Here is a 17,435-nt window from a genome sequence, read left to right on the forward strand (position 1 = left end):
GATGCCCTACCTCTGCAAGTGTTCAAGGCCAGGCTGGATGGGGCTTGGAGCAAACTGCTCTGGTGGAAGATGTTTTGGAAGGGTGATCTAGAGTTTGGAATTAGGTGATCTTGACGGTCCCTTCCAACCCAAACCATTCTATGACTCTATGAATTGTTTTTTCCTCATAATAATTTCAGAATCAAATTTCCAGTTCATACACACTGGTGAAATAAAATGCATAATTTCTCACCTGAAACCCAAGTGAAAAATAAACTGCATCTGCATCAGTCAGTGTTTCAAATTATCATAAAATAATGATGAACCAGGACTCATTTCCATGTGGGTGCTACTTTGCATTGCTTCTGTCAGTGAGTAAGAGGGAAGGTCAATTAGTCAAATACTGTTCTTGAAAAAAACAGAATTGTTTGTAGTAGCAAGTGAACCTCTTCTAAATAGTGAAACCTGATGTATTTCTTAATCTGACCTAAAAACTTGGAAAAATATTTCATTGCATTTTTCTTGTATTAGGTTCAGGTGTATATTCCTGGAGGGAGTGTCTCAGTCTGTAGAATTTGCTGGTGGTGGCAACTCAGTCCTCATAGATTTTGTCACAGTAGAATCAGTGATGTTTACTCGTTTAGTGAATAAGATCAACCTTATTCTTATGGAGTAAAATGCATCCTTCTTCATTATGCTGAATATATTTGCAAAAGTAAAGAAGTCAACAATTAAGAAAAGCAATGTGGAAGTAAGCAAAATCTCTCTCTCAAAGTATCTGGTTTGTGTCCCAAATTATATTTTCAGCTCCTTTAGGCAGATCTTCTTGAGCTGCAGGCATTTGTATTGTGATCATTACTGTGGGAAACACAAAATTTTACATGCCAGATTGCCTCCATTGATAGCTGTGAGAAAGGGAAAGGAGTCCTGGGTGGTCTGCATATTCTCTGATTGTCCTTCAGATGGCAGGAGAGGAGGCTGACTAGTATAACTGCATTTCTGGAAATAATGCAACGTGTTCCCTAAGTTTTTTGGATGTTAGTGGTTTTGGACTTCCAGGAGAGAATGATCAAGACTAACTGAAATGTTCAGGTTTATTGGGCAAACATAGGAATGGTCCACACCCATTGTAGTTCCATCTCAGAGTTATGTACCTAAAGAACAACACTGAAGATGAGAATACAATTTGTCCTATGAGACCAAAATATTGTCATACAAAATCTCAGAGCTGTGAACTGAAATCTGACATAATGAACAAATTTCCATGTTGTGTCACACTATGGACAGCTTTGATTTCTGTGTAACTGAAGTCTAGGCAGAAGATATGGTTTTGTTTTCTGTTCAGGCTACGGAGGTGAGGATTTCACATTTTGAACTGGAGAGGGTGTATCTTTGCTTAGTATGAACCTGCATGCATTTCTTTGCACTCAATTATTTAGGTGGTGTCTTTGATTATTTTTTTCTCTAATTTTAATTTTGGCATTTCACCTAGATTTTGCTGAGTCTGATGTTTTACTCTGTGATACTAGTTCTTGCTTTTGAATGTTTCATTCCAAAAGCAGAAGCAGTAAATTCAATTGCATGTTAAAATCAAGGATATTTGCTTTTTTTTGATGTTGGCTTAGTTGCTTTGAGCGTGGTGATAATGCTGCCAAGGTCGTGGGTTCAATCCCCATACAGCCATTCATTTAGGAATTGCACTTGAGGATCCTTGTGGGTCACTTTCAGCTCATAATAACCTGTGAATATCTGTGAATGCAACTGTCAAAATTGTTTTTCTGGGAAGCCTTTCATTTTTTATAATTTCTTGTTGATTATAATTTTTGAGCCAGCCGCAAGTCCAAAGAACCATTCTAGGCACTTAGGAAGGAACCAGTACAGTCCTTTCACTAATTTGTTTTACCTTTTTTTTCATAATGGCCAGACTTTAGGCATCTGCTTAACTTTGTGCCCAGTGAATACCTTCAATGAAGCTGCTAGGAACTGCTTATTTAAATGTATCCCGTAGGTTGGAAATTTTGTGGCAGTTCCCTCAAATATAGAAGAAACCAACTTCTGGTATTGCTCCACTGAAATGCTGAAAGAACTACCATGTCACAAACTCTGCCCTCCTCTGCTGCCCAAATTGGACAGGGACCACTGTTGTGAAAGTTTAATAATACCATTTAGATGTCAATGCAGTTTGACTTTATAAATAATGGGCTTGTAGTGTTCTGTGGTTAATAGGTGGATGAAGTCACATAGCACTTCACTTGAAATCCATACCTGACAGTTTTGAAAACTGCAAGTCTTTTCAGGCAAATTATTTTGATATCCTGTTCCCTCTGGATGTTCATATGTAAAGGCGTGCTGTAGCTGAGATGGCATTGTTTTCTGGACATAAAGGTTGTGGCCGTAATCTGGCATTCATTAGGTCTCCTGGCAGACTTATGCATGGCTGTTTACATTTATAGGACCTAATGCATTCTGGACATTTATTGGCCATGAGGATGTTCTGTCTTCTGCATTATTTTTGTATATAGCTTTCAGTTTGACAGAATATTGCTATTGTAACTGGTAGGGAAACTAACTGGTAATAACAGATGCTATTACCAGGCAGTTAAATTGCAAAAGGCCAAGAATTAACAGCTTTGCTATTTATGTGGCACACTAATTTTTCTGCAAAAGGAAATCCGCATTGATGAATAATTTAAATCCCAGTCTCCCTGCAAGTCTATAATCACGTGCCCTACAGAGACTGGAGTACATTTGACTGTGAGCATTGTGCAAAAGATTAGTAGCTCCATGGTGGCGATGCTGCTATGTGTGAATTGCACTTTTAATTTGTCTTCCCATCTGACAGAGCATCTCATTATACTTCAAAAATCTATTTTAAATGATAATTTTAAAAATTCTCAGTTGAAAGATAGTTACATAAAAAGGGTGAAGATTAAATAAATTGTTTTAAGTCATATCACCAAATCATTTTAATGAGAACATTCTTTCTTCTTACATTTGAAAAAGAATGTTCATTTTATTCCCACCATGTTGAGTTCCAGTCAGTCAAACCCAGCAATGACTGGATACAATTTTTCATAATACAATCTAGATGGGAAATGTGTGATAAGCCCTACTTTGTGCCATGAAATTAGGCAGGCTCTCTAATAGCTAACTTGTTAGCTATCTTGAGGCTGAAAAGCATTTTATGCAAAATCTTATATAAGATGAAGACTAAGTTTTTTTGTAAGTAGTGCTGAGCTGAAAATTATTACTTCTTGTTAATCAGATTAAATTGTGAAGGAGTATACACATAAGGTCTTTATGCAACATTACATTTCTTTCACTCCTTCTTTTTGCCCTATTTGCTCTTTTTTAACTACAGTATTGAAATTAGGAAACGTAATAGCTGGTCTATTTAATGGCACATCATTATCTTCCCATAGCTTAATGCATGCTATTCATTCTCTCATATTATTCATTAATCCATTATATTTATTCCTTCCTAATCTTTGTGCAACAATGTAAGGAATCAGACTTTCAGTGTACAAATGAATAATATTTTGCAGTATTTGAAGATCCAAATTATTATCAGTGACCTGTTAATTTGATGGTTCAGTTGTTGGTAGGATTTCATATTACTTGGACACTATCTGTTATAGCTCTTGTTTTCTGGAATGATTTTTTAACAACCAATGGACATTTATATATGGTTTCTGTGTGAATAGGGTTGCATTTATTTGAAACAATTGCATGTAATACTTTCTCTTGTAAAATAAATGGGCCAGGTCCTTTGAGGTAAGGGGAGGTTAAGGAGGCTGTTGGGAGCGTGCACTTTGCTTCTGGCAATTCTTTTCCAGCAGAGCACAGTTTGTGGGCTATAGCTACTGCTGTAGCCTTGGCTGAGAGCTGCCATGCCTGGGTGGGGTGGCAGCAGCTCACTTTGCTGGGGGACAGAGCTCTGGGGTCATGTCAGGTCAGACAGGCTGTTCCAGCTCATGTCTCTAGCTGTATTCCTGTGCTATATTTGGATTGGCAAGAGGTGGTTTTATTGCTTTTTAGGTTTTTTTTGTTATTAACACACAAGTTATTCTAGAAGATTACTTTACAGTTAATAATGATTGGTGAGGCATGGGGTTTGTGTTCAGATCCAGATGTGAACTTCAGAGACTGATGGGAGATATTTGGACCTACATTTCTGACTTATGTCACCTACTGTTCTTTTTCATATTTATTTGCCAAGTTGAATTCATGTAAACTCTTCAATTTTAAACCATTCTTTTAGGTCACTCTTCATTTTTCAGCACCTGTAGATTTAGCTTGGCAGAATTAATTTAAAAATTAGTTTTTATTGTATGCCTTTCTGACACGTATAGCTGTAAAGTGCTCGTATTTAAACCTAATAAAAGCATAGATATATAACAAAAGGGCAAATAATAAAGTCCAAAATGGACACCAGTGTTTATTAAGACCTTATGTCTCCCAGGAACTGAAGGTGTAGCTCCAGTCCCACAGAAACTGAAATGTGCTGAGATTTAGGTACAAAAAGTTGTCCCAAGGCAGGGTTCTAGGCTAGAGCACTCAACACCTTGCGTATTTGGCCTCTAACTGCAGACATGCTCATGAGCTGTTATTCAGTGTGCATACTGAACAGCAATTAGACTTCATAAAGCTATGGAGGCATTTTGGAAAAGAAGTCTCGCTGCAGTTTTAAAATCAGCTTCCACCATCTGCTTGGGAAAAGCAGTGAGTCTGTTGTGAACTTGGCAATTATGCTAAAATATAGTAGTAGCAGGATACAATGTTTGCCATACCTATTAATAACAAAAAATAAAATCCAGCTAAACAACACCAAACCTCAGACAAAGAATTGCCATCTGGTTACTAGGTAAAACAAAACTCTTGATACTCGTCAAACACCCTCATTTAGCGATGAATTTTAAAGCAATAGGAGTTAAATTCTGAGTAGAAAAGCAAATTTTTCTATTTCAAGTCTTTAAAAAGCTGTAAAATACATAAGTCTGTATAATATGGACTCTTTTATTTAGATTGTTTTTCTGGTTTTTGTTTTTAGAGCTTTTTGATTGCTTTTAGAGCACAGCAACAACTGCAGAAATTTTAGCAGTCCTCTGATCTTACAGAGATTAAGGCCTGCACAAGGACTTAGAAGACTGGTGTTCCAGTTCTTGGAATAATGACATCACAGCTTTTGATGGGTGAAATGTCATTTCTGGTCTTTACAGTAATAAAGGAAAACTAACAAATATACAATACCTTTTAAGGATAGGTCAGGACTTCAGATATTCTGGAAAATGGTGTTGAGGAATAAACTTGCTTCTAAGTCTCATTTGGGTGTTCAATTTCCAGAGTCAGTTCCTCGGGGTATTCTATCAAGAATAATTTCAATGGAGAACTCTGTACAGCAGAAGAATACAGTGAACATAATGCTTTCAAACAAGTACACTTCAGTAGCTGGTGTAGGTATACAGTTAGTTGCTGCTGCTCCTACCAGGAGGAGATAGTTGTCATAACCACGGGAAAAGAGGAAATCATGGGGTGTTTAATATATTCTTACTGGATAAGTAAAGGACTCCAGGGGTGAGCTTCATCTCATCCGACCTTAAAAAGGCAGATCTGTCTGTCTAGACTAACTTCTTTAATTCCTTTTATAATGAATGGAGGGAAACTTGCAATTCCTGAGATGATTTAGCAGCCCTTAGGTACCTGTGTTAAGCGGCTGTAAACCACCTCTGGAATCTCTCTTTTCCCTTCCATCAAGTCTAAGAGAGATGTAGACATTTAGATATTTAATCTTTAAAATGTTTTAGTTAGAACTAGTGACTCCCAACTTATGTGCTTAAAACTATGTTTTAGTTTTGTTGTCTACTAAAAGCAGACTAGAGAATGGTTGAGGCTGCAGCTGCCATTCCAGCATTGTGCTTGCAAACTGTTTCCAAATTCGCTTTAGTACCTTTTCTTTCCTGGATAATGTTTGGTTGCTATGTTTAGTGGGGCAAAGGTTACTTGTACATAGTTCAACTTCGTGTCGTGTGCTTAAGTGTTCTGAACAAGTCTGCCTGAAGGTGTCCTTGCCAATTCTAAGCTCCTGCTCCTTTCTGGTGGTGTGACACTCTTATGTCTCACGGAGAAGAAGATGGGGGAATCTGTTGATAAACTCAGTTTTTCTTCTGGATGTTCAGCCCTTAAAATATGCTTCTACAGCCTCTGGAGTGCTAGATGTGTCTACATTTGGAGTCTACCTTTCCTCTGACGTAACAAATTCTGATGTGACGCTGAGATCCAATCTCTGACTTTGACTTGTATGGGAGAGAGTGGCAACCTTTGTGGTCAAAATGCTGTTGCAAATCATAATCAAGTGTGTCAACTACTGAACTGAATAAGTCTGCTGATAATGTCCCATATTTTTAGAGATAATCTGCATTTTCTCATTTGATTCAGAAATTACTTTGTTGCCCACAATCAACTACAGTTCTCATATCTTAGAGATGTTTTCTTTAGTGTTTTAGGGATTACTCCATGCTTAGCTCTTCAGTTTAGCTGAGCCAAATGTCTTAAAAATACAGCTATTTACAAACATAGTATCAGCCTACTTTAGTGAAGACATGCTGAAAATATAGATATTTTAAAATGAACTGCTTCCATGTTGTTGATGTACTGTGAATAGGAAGTCACAGACATGAAGCTCAACTATATCTGTAATAACCTTTATTAAAAGAGCTACTTCCAGTGGAATAAACTTCCAAGTAATTTTGGGGTGCTTATTTTGAATCTTCAGTGTGTGTATCTGCCATGTAGGTTCTATGTAGCCTTCGGGGCAATAATTTTTCTCTCATCTCATGAAGTGTTGCAAATTTCATAACAAGGCAACAGGCTTGTAGTCACTGGGTGTGTTTTCAATTTATACTAATAGTACTCTGACACTTGATCGCACAATCAAAAGCAGTGATTCCATTTCCTAAAACCAAAGTGCTCTCTATAAAATATGTATTTATAATTTCAGAGAAATTATAAACATATGCATCAACCATTATGGTCCATTCAAAGATTTGTTGTAAATACCCTATCTTTGTTCAATTTAAGAATAAAATGAAGTCAAGGTATTTGCATAAAAGTTGAAATATTAACCCATAAAAGTTGAATATTTAACCCATATTGACAGTACTTAGTTATTACCCTGGATATTTTTCTGGAGATGAAAGTATGCATTCCTTTATCTACCTTCAGGGACCTTAATCTGGATTTTCCATATTCTGGGTGACTGATTTTTGTTTATTTAGTTTGATTTATTTTTTTCCTTCTCACAGCTTCCTATGTGATCTCAGTGCAAATTTCTGTATAATTTTTAATCAATGAAACAGTATTTTCTCAGCAAGTGAACTATAGAACATTCCTTTTGCTATAAGTAAACAAATTCCATCCCTCTTCTAATGCATTTTCCAAGTTGAAAAGTAGAGTTAGTGTATTTTTTAAGTTAGTTTGAACTAAAATTCTCTTCTGTATTGCCTACTTTTCTGATCATTAATGTATGTATACCTATTGTCATCACTCAAGCTAGAAGACAACAATAATAAAACATAGCATTTTCAGTTTTAAATGGTATTTGACAAAGATAATACTTAGAAGAACAGACCAAAATAGAAAAAAAAATTATACTGAGGCTCAGAGACTAACTTTTTGTTTTCTTATATAGCCTGTAGATGAGTATTTCTGAATTACAACCATCGTGAGAAATATCCCGTTTATCTTTTACCTCATGTAAAAGATTTTCAGTATAGCTGAACAAGGAATTGGTATTTGATGAGTTTAATCTGGTTTGCACTGCACTGCAAATATATAGTGGTTTATATTTATGGAAACAATACATTTTGGGTGAGTTTCTTTCCCACTGCATTCCATTGTATGCTTGTGTAAATACTTTGCGCATCTTGCAGTTGATATGATGACGAATTTGAGGTGACTGCTAAACTTTGAGGTCATAGCATGTAATTCAGGTTCATCAGCTCTATGTTGTCTTAGGTGAAGTACAATGGAAACATACGATTGTAGAACACTGGTCTCATTGAGTGTGCAAAGAAATGTCCTTTAGACACTTTCTTTCAAATAAATTTTGGTCCTCCTTTTTCTATTGAAGAAGCATAAATATGTAAACTCCACTGATTATTTCAAAATCAAAAATGTGGCAATACTTGCCAAATCTGATTGTCGAGAAATTTAGGTTCATCTTTTCTCAAGGCTTTAATACATGGAAATAAATCCTTTTATTGCCTTTAGAAATCACTTTTTTTATGAAACTGTGAAGGATAATTAAAATTGAAGTTCTTATCTAATTATTGGACTTTGGGAGCTTTCAGAGAAACGCCAATTATTAAAGACTTAGAGAAACACTGGGGGAGCTGTGCTTACTTCATTGTGCAACAGGGCACTGAATTGGAGGCCCATTGTTAGCAATAGCAACTGCAGATTATGCAAGGAGCAATATAAAACCAGAAAACATCCTTTCTTGCATCGGTGTTGTAAGAAGAGTTTTCACCTTTCACTGGCATGGATTGTGGGAAGCGCAAGGCAGCTTCATTAAAATGAAATAAAACTAACTGATGCAGAAGGAAGTACATGTCGGCTTAGACTGTGTTTTTTCTTTTCAAATTTCGAAAGCTGTGGTGATTTTCCAAAATTAAAGCAGCATATAATGAACTGCTGATCTCAGTATCATGCATATAATTTCCTACAAGTCTGGCAAATGCATAATCATTTCCTTTGATGGTGATGGCAGTGCAATATCTATATTTATGACTGAAATGTTATGGGAATATTATGATTTTTTTTCTTAGTAAGTAATGTATGTATTGTATTATATCTGTCTTCTTGTAAAGTGTAATGCTCCTTTATTAAAATTAAGTCATGATTTGTGTGAAACAGCATTCTAAACCCTTCTACCTCACCATTTTTCTTTAGTAGTTTGGGTAATTTTCTGTTATCTTTCATTTATGGCTTTTCCTGTGTGTTGTACTAGCTAATTCTGTTTGTTACCTAAATACCCCTTTCAGGTCTTACACGTTTAGAAAGTAATGCTCTTATTGTAAGAGACACATAAAAAACCTTTCTAAGACAGCACTAAAATAATCATAGTGGACTGTACTGCTCTTGTATGTTACCAAATTCAGATTGTTACTGGCAGCAAAATAGCATTACTTGGTCAAGTTCCAAGACAGTTCCAATTAATCATTATAAAATGAAGAATGGGGGTAAAAAGAAAAGGCCTCTCTTTAATCATAAATACTACAAACACTGGCTGTAACCCCAGATTTAGAAACAAGATGCATGAAATTCTGAATATCTTTGTGTCTAATACTGGTACTGTTAATGCAGTTGTTATGAAAATATAATGAACATAGACCTCTTTAATAATAATATACAAATGAAAGTAAATAATTTTTTTTGTTCCACTAAGCATGCATGAGAATGCAAATGCAGATTTTTTTTAGAAATAATTAAACCTGTTGTAAATATGGTAACATCTGAGGATTTTCTGGGCCAAATACGTATTAGGGAACAAAACCATCTCGATTCAGATTTAGTTTAATAACTTCTGATTTAAGGACATTTTACATTGCTAGGTTGGAGTAAAAGAATTTTGATCTAATTATGAATATGACCTTTATTTTTTTTTTGATAAAGTCAATTGAAGTGTACTTAGGCTCAATCCTTAGCTCAAGTCCTGTCTGCCAGGATGGCATGAAGGCACTGCCTTCCCTCTGGGCCAGGAAATGTAGTGGGGTGAGCAGGGCAGGTCTTTGCTGGCCAGTGTCTGTCCCACTGCCAGTCAACAATTTCTTAGGCTTTCCCTTTTGGCTCGTAATTTTCTGTTATTCGCCTGAAAGGGTCAACCTACTCATCTTAGAGGTGTCATTATTGGTAGCTTGGCTACCAGACCGGGGAAACACTGTCAATAATCTAATGGCTGAGAATGGCAGGTATGGAGTCAGTAAAGCATCCAGTTTGACAGTTTTACAATGAGTTGTACTTTCCTTCAACAGTAGAGTTGCTTGTAGATTAGGCAATACTCACTGTGAAAAAAAAGACAGAAAAAAATTTTCTACATTGAAAGACAAGGTTTTTTTCTGTTTCACAAAAAGGAACAATTCACTGGGTAATTTGAAGTAATTTATTCTGTACTCTGTGCACTAAATTAGGGGGATGTACTGCAGGTAACTGTTCCTTGACTTTGGTACACAAGCTGTCTTTTCCCTTTGCTGTGGTGTCACAGTAGGAATAATGGCCCTAAATGCAGATCCAAACTTGTTTAAGGGCTTCCTGAGTGACAGGTCCCTTTTAACATGCTGTTGAGATTTGCTGAGGATCTGAAAAGGCTTTTCAGATTAATCACAAAAAGGCATCTTATCCAAGTATAAAATAATTATAATAATTATCTCCTTCCTCATGAGATTATAGGCCTGCATCTACATTAACAAACAGTTTATCCCTACAGAAGTGATTTTGTAGACCCAAACTGCTGTTGCTGAGGGCATGATGTCCACATTATATTAATTTAGTGGAGAAGAAGGGTTTTTTTGACTAGCCCTTGTCCCTAGAACTGAACACCCCTAAACTGTTGGAGTGCATTAGGTGCACTCTTAGGCTCATCTTCTGCTTTATTTTCATCTAAAAGGGATTAATTTGCTGTGAATCATTCCAGAATCGTTACATGATGTGATCCAGATCATAATAAATGGAGCAACATGAAAATTTGTTTGAAAAGTGAAGATCAGCTTCAAACTGAAATGCAAGCATACGCGCACCTTGTAAGAGTCTCTGATTCAGGGCACTAGAGGATCAACACACTATTTATTGATTTGTTTTGTCATTTATTCTCCTGCTGTACTCTACCTACAAATCTCAAGCTACATATCATGCAGCAGGAAGCTGGGTATAGACTTTTAAGAAGTGCTGGTTATGACTGGCTATTTAATGAGCTCCTCGCCATATTAAAATGCCATTGCAAGACTGGCATAATACATGCCAAGGAGAGTGCATTATTTCTTGAAGTAGACTCGGATGAAAATCAGGATATGACCCTTACATAGCTGCTGCTACCCTTCAAAAGAGGATATTTGAAAAGGGGATGAGAAATTGATTTGATTTTTCAAGGAAGACTGGGTGCCACATAGATACTTCAGCTATCACAAGGCAAATCCTGGCCTGACTTGAATTCATTCCTAGCAAGCCATCACAGGAATACTATATTTGTTTTTCAGTTTGAGCTGGTATTAATAATTTCTTACTGTTTCAGAACACTGACAAGGGAGCAGAGACTGAAAGTCAAAATTGTGTGGCATATTGGATGATTCTCAATATAGCATTAGTTATTATAGTCTATGCAAAAGATTAGATAACATAACAGGGCCAAAAACCCGCTAATATTTGATAAAACCCTGTGTATATAGAGAAAAGCCATTTTACTTTTCTATGAAGATTCATATTTTCTTCATGTGCCTGTGCGGGCATACCTCTGCTGAGTAGAAAATGCTTTATCTAAATCCAGACAAATTATATCTACTTCATTTCTTTGTCTGGAAAATCAGTTATCAAAAAAGCTGTCAAGTTAGTCTGGCACAAGCTACCCTTGGTAACACTGCTACAGTTTATCTTATATTCTATTTACTTCCCTGTCTATAATCTATCTTTTTTCTTCAAAGCCTCCAAAACTCTTACGAACTGAAGAGGTCAGAATATTAGGTTTACACTTGTCCAGATAATTTTCATCCTTGCTATTAAATATGGGCACTTCAGTTGCCATTCTCCACTAATATTTGATGCTTTTTGTGCCTTGATGGATTTGGAGGCTTATTTCTGCAACCGCAGTGACCTTTATGAAATCACAGTACACCTAGTGATTCAGGTCTCAGTGAGACTTTTTGTTCAAAGCCCACTGCACAGTTATCCTTTTTTTCAAGTTAAGCTTTTGATTTTTTAGTGAGATATGAATAAAGAAAATAATCATCTGCAGGAGGATCACATATAAGATATAAGCAAATACTACTGCCGTGATGATTAAGTGAATAGCTAGTACCCCCTGCAACTTAAAGCTCCCTTAAGCATAGAAACTGGGAGAGAAATAGCTTAAAGTGGCATAATAATATCAGAGGGAATGATGAAACTTGAAACCTAAGTACCCTCTAATTCTGAACACTTAACAGTCAGAATTTATTTCACAAGGGTGTAGGACATCACTGGGCAGATTAAAGATATTAGAATATCTTAGATGTTTAAATATTCTGTAATGTTTTATGTTAACACTTAAAACCACAATGAATGGCATGTGTTCATCTAATGCTAGATTATTACTGTTATTATTTTCATAAATACGTAGAAGTATAGAATCTAACCCCCCAAAAAATTAATGACATTTTCTTTCTCTGTACTGAGTAATGTGTCAGCATCAATATTCTTCAGGTGGACACTCTTTTGCTGGTCTTAATGAAAAGACCAAGAAATTTAATATATACACAGTTAAATACTTCTGTATTGTTTGAGTTGAAACTGGCTAGGAGGGCTGTGCATTTCTTGTTTACTCTTTCTTTGTTTTCTTTATTGCTTTCAGTTAGGTATTGCATTGGAAAATTAATGAAGGTGAAAATTACAATCAACTGTGTCTACAAAGAACTGGGTTAATCTGGAAACAGGGGAGATTAACACTGATAGCAGTTTAGAGGGAAGACCATTTATTGGTTTCATGTAAGTTTTCAAGGTGATATCATCACAACCATACATACTCTTTTGGAAGAAATAAGTTTTCTCCACCATCTCTCAGTGTTTCTAGCTGGGAGATGGAATGCAGCTAGGTGGCTAAAGTATTTTATACCTCTGATAATTTGAGCATTCATGCTTATCAGATTCTGGAAACAATAATATATATGTAAATTTCACATCCAAGTGCTGTGAGACTGTTGGCAAATGTAATTACCTGTATGTGCATCTGTCTACAGTTTCCCTCTACTGGGAAACTAATTGAAGAACGTAAATAAGAATGGTTTTTAGTTTGTTGCATGTTTTCATATATTCCATAACTTTGTATTTTCCAGATACTTGAGACATTTTCTTTTCTTGAAACTGTCTCTTCTTATAAAAGCTCACTCAATAGTCAGTTTTCAAGAACTCATGTTACATACATATATTTCTGGCAAAGTATGTGCTAAAATTTAAGTATGTGCTTAAGTTACACTGATTTAAATAGAAGACAAGCGTGGGCATGCATATCAATCATATACTTAAATACTTTTGGCAAGAAGATTTCATTTGCCTCAGTGTCTTAAGTCTTAGCACAGTAGCCTTTCAAAAGCCCTCTTTACAGCATTAAAGCCTAAAATTCTTCAATCTGCTTCCACTGTTAAACTTCAGCTGAAAGGAACAGTGGCAACATAACTGTACTGGTCTGCCTACAGTGCTTTAACTGTTTCTGAATATTTCTCAATAGTGGGGCTAAACTCTCTCTTGGTACTTATTCTGGCTATTGAAAGATTCACACTAGTAAACAACAATTTTTGGAAAAAAGAACCAACAAAACTGACCCCTTTTGCTTTGCATGCAGATTTCCTATGTGTCTCCTACTTGAGACTGGCATGCTTTGCTAGGCTAAATGCCTGTTGTCTTTCTTTCCTTGCCAACCTTGATCAAAGAAAGTAGCTTGTGAGAACAGGTCCGTGTTTGTCCCTCCGCCTCATTTCGGAATCTAAGTGACCTTTTTTTTGTGTCTGTTATAGGCTGTGATGTATGAAGCAGAAGGGAGATTGATTTTCACAAGCTACCTTGTACCTGAAGTAACAAGAGTGGCAAATTACTTGTTCACTGAGCAAACATGACAGGAATGTCACAGAGGGAATTTATATATATGCAAATGCACAGGGGTCACGTCGGTGTTACTTTTGCAAAGTGACCTTATTCACCAGAGGGGCATTTTTAAATCTGCACTAGCCTACACAGGAAAGGCTAAATAAAACTGCAAATACCTGCATTCTGTGGGATGTAGAAACTAACACAACTAATAACTAATGTAAGATTCAACACAGTACAGAACATAATTTAACTGGCTGCATTATTTCTGTACAAGAGACTTGGGGTCTCAAGTGATTTCTACTACTCATTTAGGCTTTCTCTGAAGTAGCAAATAAAATATTTGTCATAAAAAGAAAAGTAAGGGGATGTGGGACTAATTTTCTGTCAAGTTTTTGTCTCAAGCATTTTGTCATGATCCAGTAGAGAAATAGGCTTCTGCGCCTCTTTATGAACACTTGCATTCACAGGGTGTATGTGTTTGCAAAAGGAAAATGGATATTACTGACAGTGAAAGTTTCCAAATATGTAAAGCAGGAATGAATGAATTTTGAACAGCTTCACAGAAGCTGATGTTTGTAAAGAAAAGAAAGATAAGGACCAACAGAGAAAAATGCAGTTACTCCTAGGAACAGATGAGAATTTTATTTGTATATAAGCTTTTAAAGGAAGAATGAAAGCTATTATTTCCTTACAGTTTTTTTTCTCCTTACATGTGTTTGCACTTCACCTAAAATCAGAAAGCAAGGCAATTTAGCATTGGCCGTACGATATAAGGTAGTTCCCATGTGATTCTCCTCTAATTCTGTACTGTTGGAAAGGTGACTGATCTCAAGCCCAGAAGCAAAGAAGGAAGGAAGTAGAAACTCAAAAGCTTATGGATGCTACATTGAAAATACACATCTGCTGTTGAGAGGGAGCTGACAGTGAGGTGGAGCAGTCATGAGGAGAGCCCGTGCAACCTAGGAGTATATTCACAGTTTGCCGCTCTTGAGCCACAGAGGCCGAGGCGAAGGATTTCTGCTGACATGGCAACTCGTGGACCTTCTCTGCAGGATCACATGTGATTTCACCCTGAGAAAAAACTCCTACAGTTTTTTGTCAGTAATCACCAAAACAGTCTGTTCTTGAGTACATGATACCAGATTGGTGGTGGTCTCATGAAGTGTGCTTCAGGGAAAAGGAGTCTTAGGGAGGAAAAGCAACAAATCCTATGAATTTATTCTATGTGTTATGGTGTTAGTGAAGAACTGGGCACAGCAGAGCCATCTCACACTCAGCCACTGCCTGTCTGAATTATGTGGGTGACATCTTTTTGTTATATTTTGAATAAGTCCCTGAACCAAAAAAGGAGCTATCTTTCTTTTTTCCTTGCCTCAAAGCACATTGAGAATTGAACTCAAACACGGCAACCTTTCATGTCCTCTTCTGTGTGAAAGTGCTGAGAATTCCTTGAGTTTATTTCCAGTATGCTGGGGTTTGAAACTGAAAGAAATTTTTGTTATGCACAAAGCTTGTATTTTTGTGTAAAATGGATTTTTAAATGTAGGCTTTTCTACAGCATGGCCATTCTCCATTTGGATCAACTTTGGCTTATGTGGCATTATTGAATGCTGTATGGATCATAGTGAGAGAGAGGTTCTGCAGAAAGAAAGGTAAATAGAAGACAAAAATGTCTCAAAGTGAAAACCATTCAGGTTAATAGCTATAGTTTGTCTGTGGAGCTCTGCATCACCTCTAGCAAAAGTAGACCTCATTTTAGAGCTCATTTATTCTAACACAGCCAGTTATGTTAGCGTAATAACAGTACTGTAATGGACTCAATTTTATTTCCTGGATACGCTTGCTTGACATGGATCAGGGTTGCAAGAAACCAATAGTTATGTTTCAGAGCTGAGGTCAAATGATATCTAGTTTCAGTGTCTACTCAGTGCTATATCATGGGCTGTTTTGCAAATGCACAAAAAATAACCAGTATCAGAGTTTCTGAGCCCAGGTGATAATGCATGCACTCAGATACTGAGCATATCTTATGGCCTCTCCTTCATTACTAGCTAGTGGCCTGCTTTGCTGATGAAGTGCCTGCATCCCAACCACTCAGCTTCTTGTAGTACAAACCCTTAATTTTTTATTTCTAGCCCTGTATTGCTACAGTGTGGCCCCTGTGTGTATCAGGACTGCTGAGAACAGGGTGCTTCATACCTTGTTTGTGCTTATGCAGCCTCTCGTCTGTCCTTGGATTGACCATTGTGAGCAGACAATGTACACAACTACAGGTCTAGGTCTAGGATTATGCAGCATAATTAGTTTGAAGCTTAACATAATCTTCCAGCTTTTTCTGTTTGAGCTGCTGTATGTTATGAATGCTTTATCTGCTCAGATTTTTTTTGGTGCTTCTGCTGGTGGCCTCTGAACCATTAGTCTCAAGCTAGAACTGCTACTTGCACTGACTTTTCTGTTAATTATGCCTATTATGGGACTACTATTAGAAAAAGTTTAGATTTTTGTCCTTCTAAAGGTGAATACCACAGATAACTAGCGCAGAATAATGTAATAGGCTTGTGGTACAAAAATGGGGTATTGTTTTTCTCATGATTGGAAAACCTGGCAATGGCACTGAGTCCAGATTTTCAATATTAAAGCTGAAACCCTTCCCTTACTTTGCAGAAAACATTCTTTTCTCACACAGACCTGGCTTACTCCTCTTGGGTGTGCTGGGCTGCGTGCAGAGGTTTGTATCTTCTCTCTGCCATCCTTCCTGAGGGGCTGCTGTTCACAGGCAGATAGGCTGGTTTTCTCTCTTTCCCTTGCTGCTCCTGTTTTTCCTTCTACATTTGTATTTTCTGATGTGCATTTGCTGCCAGTCACGCAGCACAGTGAGTGAATCTGGCATCAGCAGAATAGAGGAAGAAACTGTGTTAGAGTCAACCTTGCTTTAATGGTGCAAATCCCACTGGATTTTGAGCAGTGCCATGTAGGTGAGGAAGAAAGATTTGATTTTAATGAGAGATGACTTGGAACCAGCAGCATAACAGGTGCAGTATGAGAATCCAGAGTGAAAGAGTTAATTCATATTCTTTTCACAGAGATAGCTGTGAAAGAGCATATGCTGAATATGCATTCCAATTTCATTTTTTTTGTTCTTATTTACAGTGGCAAATAATGTATTTCCCTTTAGCTTTGAGTGTTTCATAAACCTGGAGCTAATGATGAATATGCAGTTTACACTCCAAAGTCACTGGAATCAGTGCAAGAAGGCAGAGCTTGGTGTGGTTCACAGCACACTATGACTTCCCCTGTGATTATTAATCAGTCAGGCTTTGAGAGGCACGTGCACCATCCTAGCTGCGGTACTTGCTTACTCCTCTCTCCTTTTGCTATCTGAACCTCTGGAAAACACACTGTAGATGTGTTACTTCTGTCAAAGAATGCTGAGTTCTTTGTTGCTTTGAATTCAGGTTTAAAAGGGTTTGGTGCACTTTTCAGTGGGTTCTTAATTTGAGTAATTGTGTTTTCTTACACAGAGCCTGATGTGGAAACTTAGAGGAACTTAGCAAGATCTTATCAATCTCCTGGAGAGCAAGACTGGCAGATTTGGGTGAAGTGGTCTGGTTTCAAGTCTGGAAATCATG

At 36.9% G+C, this 17,435-nt stretch overlaps 1 protein-coding gene across 13 annotated transcripts in view; it reads left to right on the forward strand.

Annotated features, from left to right (window-relative positions):
- The window catches only part of FAM19A2 (family with sequence similarity 19 member A2, C-C motif chemokine like), a 180,620-nt gene that overhangs the window by 107,996 nt on the left and 55,189 nt on the right, over positions 1 to 17,435 (forward strand). Inside the window, exon 1 of one of the 13 annotated variants that reach the window (XR_003530130.1) lies at positions 12,645 to 12,708. The exons of the other annotated variants lie outside the window; for them this stretch is intronic. The gene's annotated coding sequence lies outside the window, so the exon portion shown is untranslated. Of the gene's footprint in view, positions 1 to 12,644; positions 12,709 to 17,435 lie in introns of those variants that run through there. 13 annotated transcript variants of the gene reach the window in all.

This window comes from Corapipo altera, unplaced genomic scaffold, assembly GCF_003945725.1.
Source record: "Corapipo altera isolate COAL_440 unplaced genomic scaffold, ASM394572v1 1, whole genome shotgun sequence".
Classification (NCBI taxonomy): Eukaryota; Metazoa; Chordata; class Aves; order Passeriformes; family Pipridae; genus Corapipo; species Corapipo altera.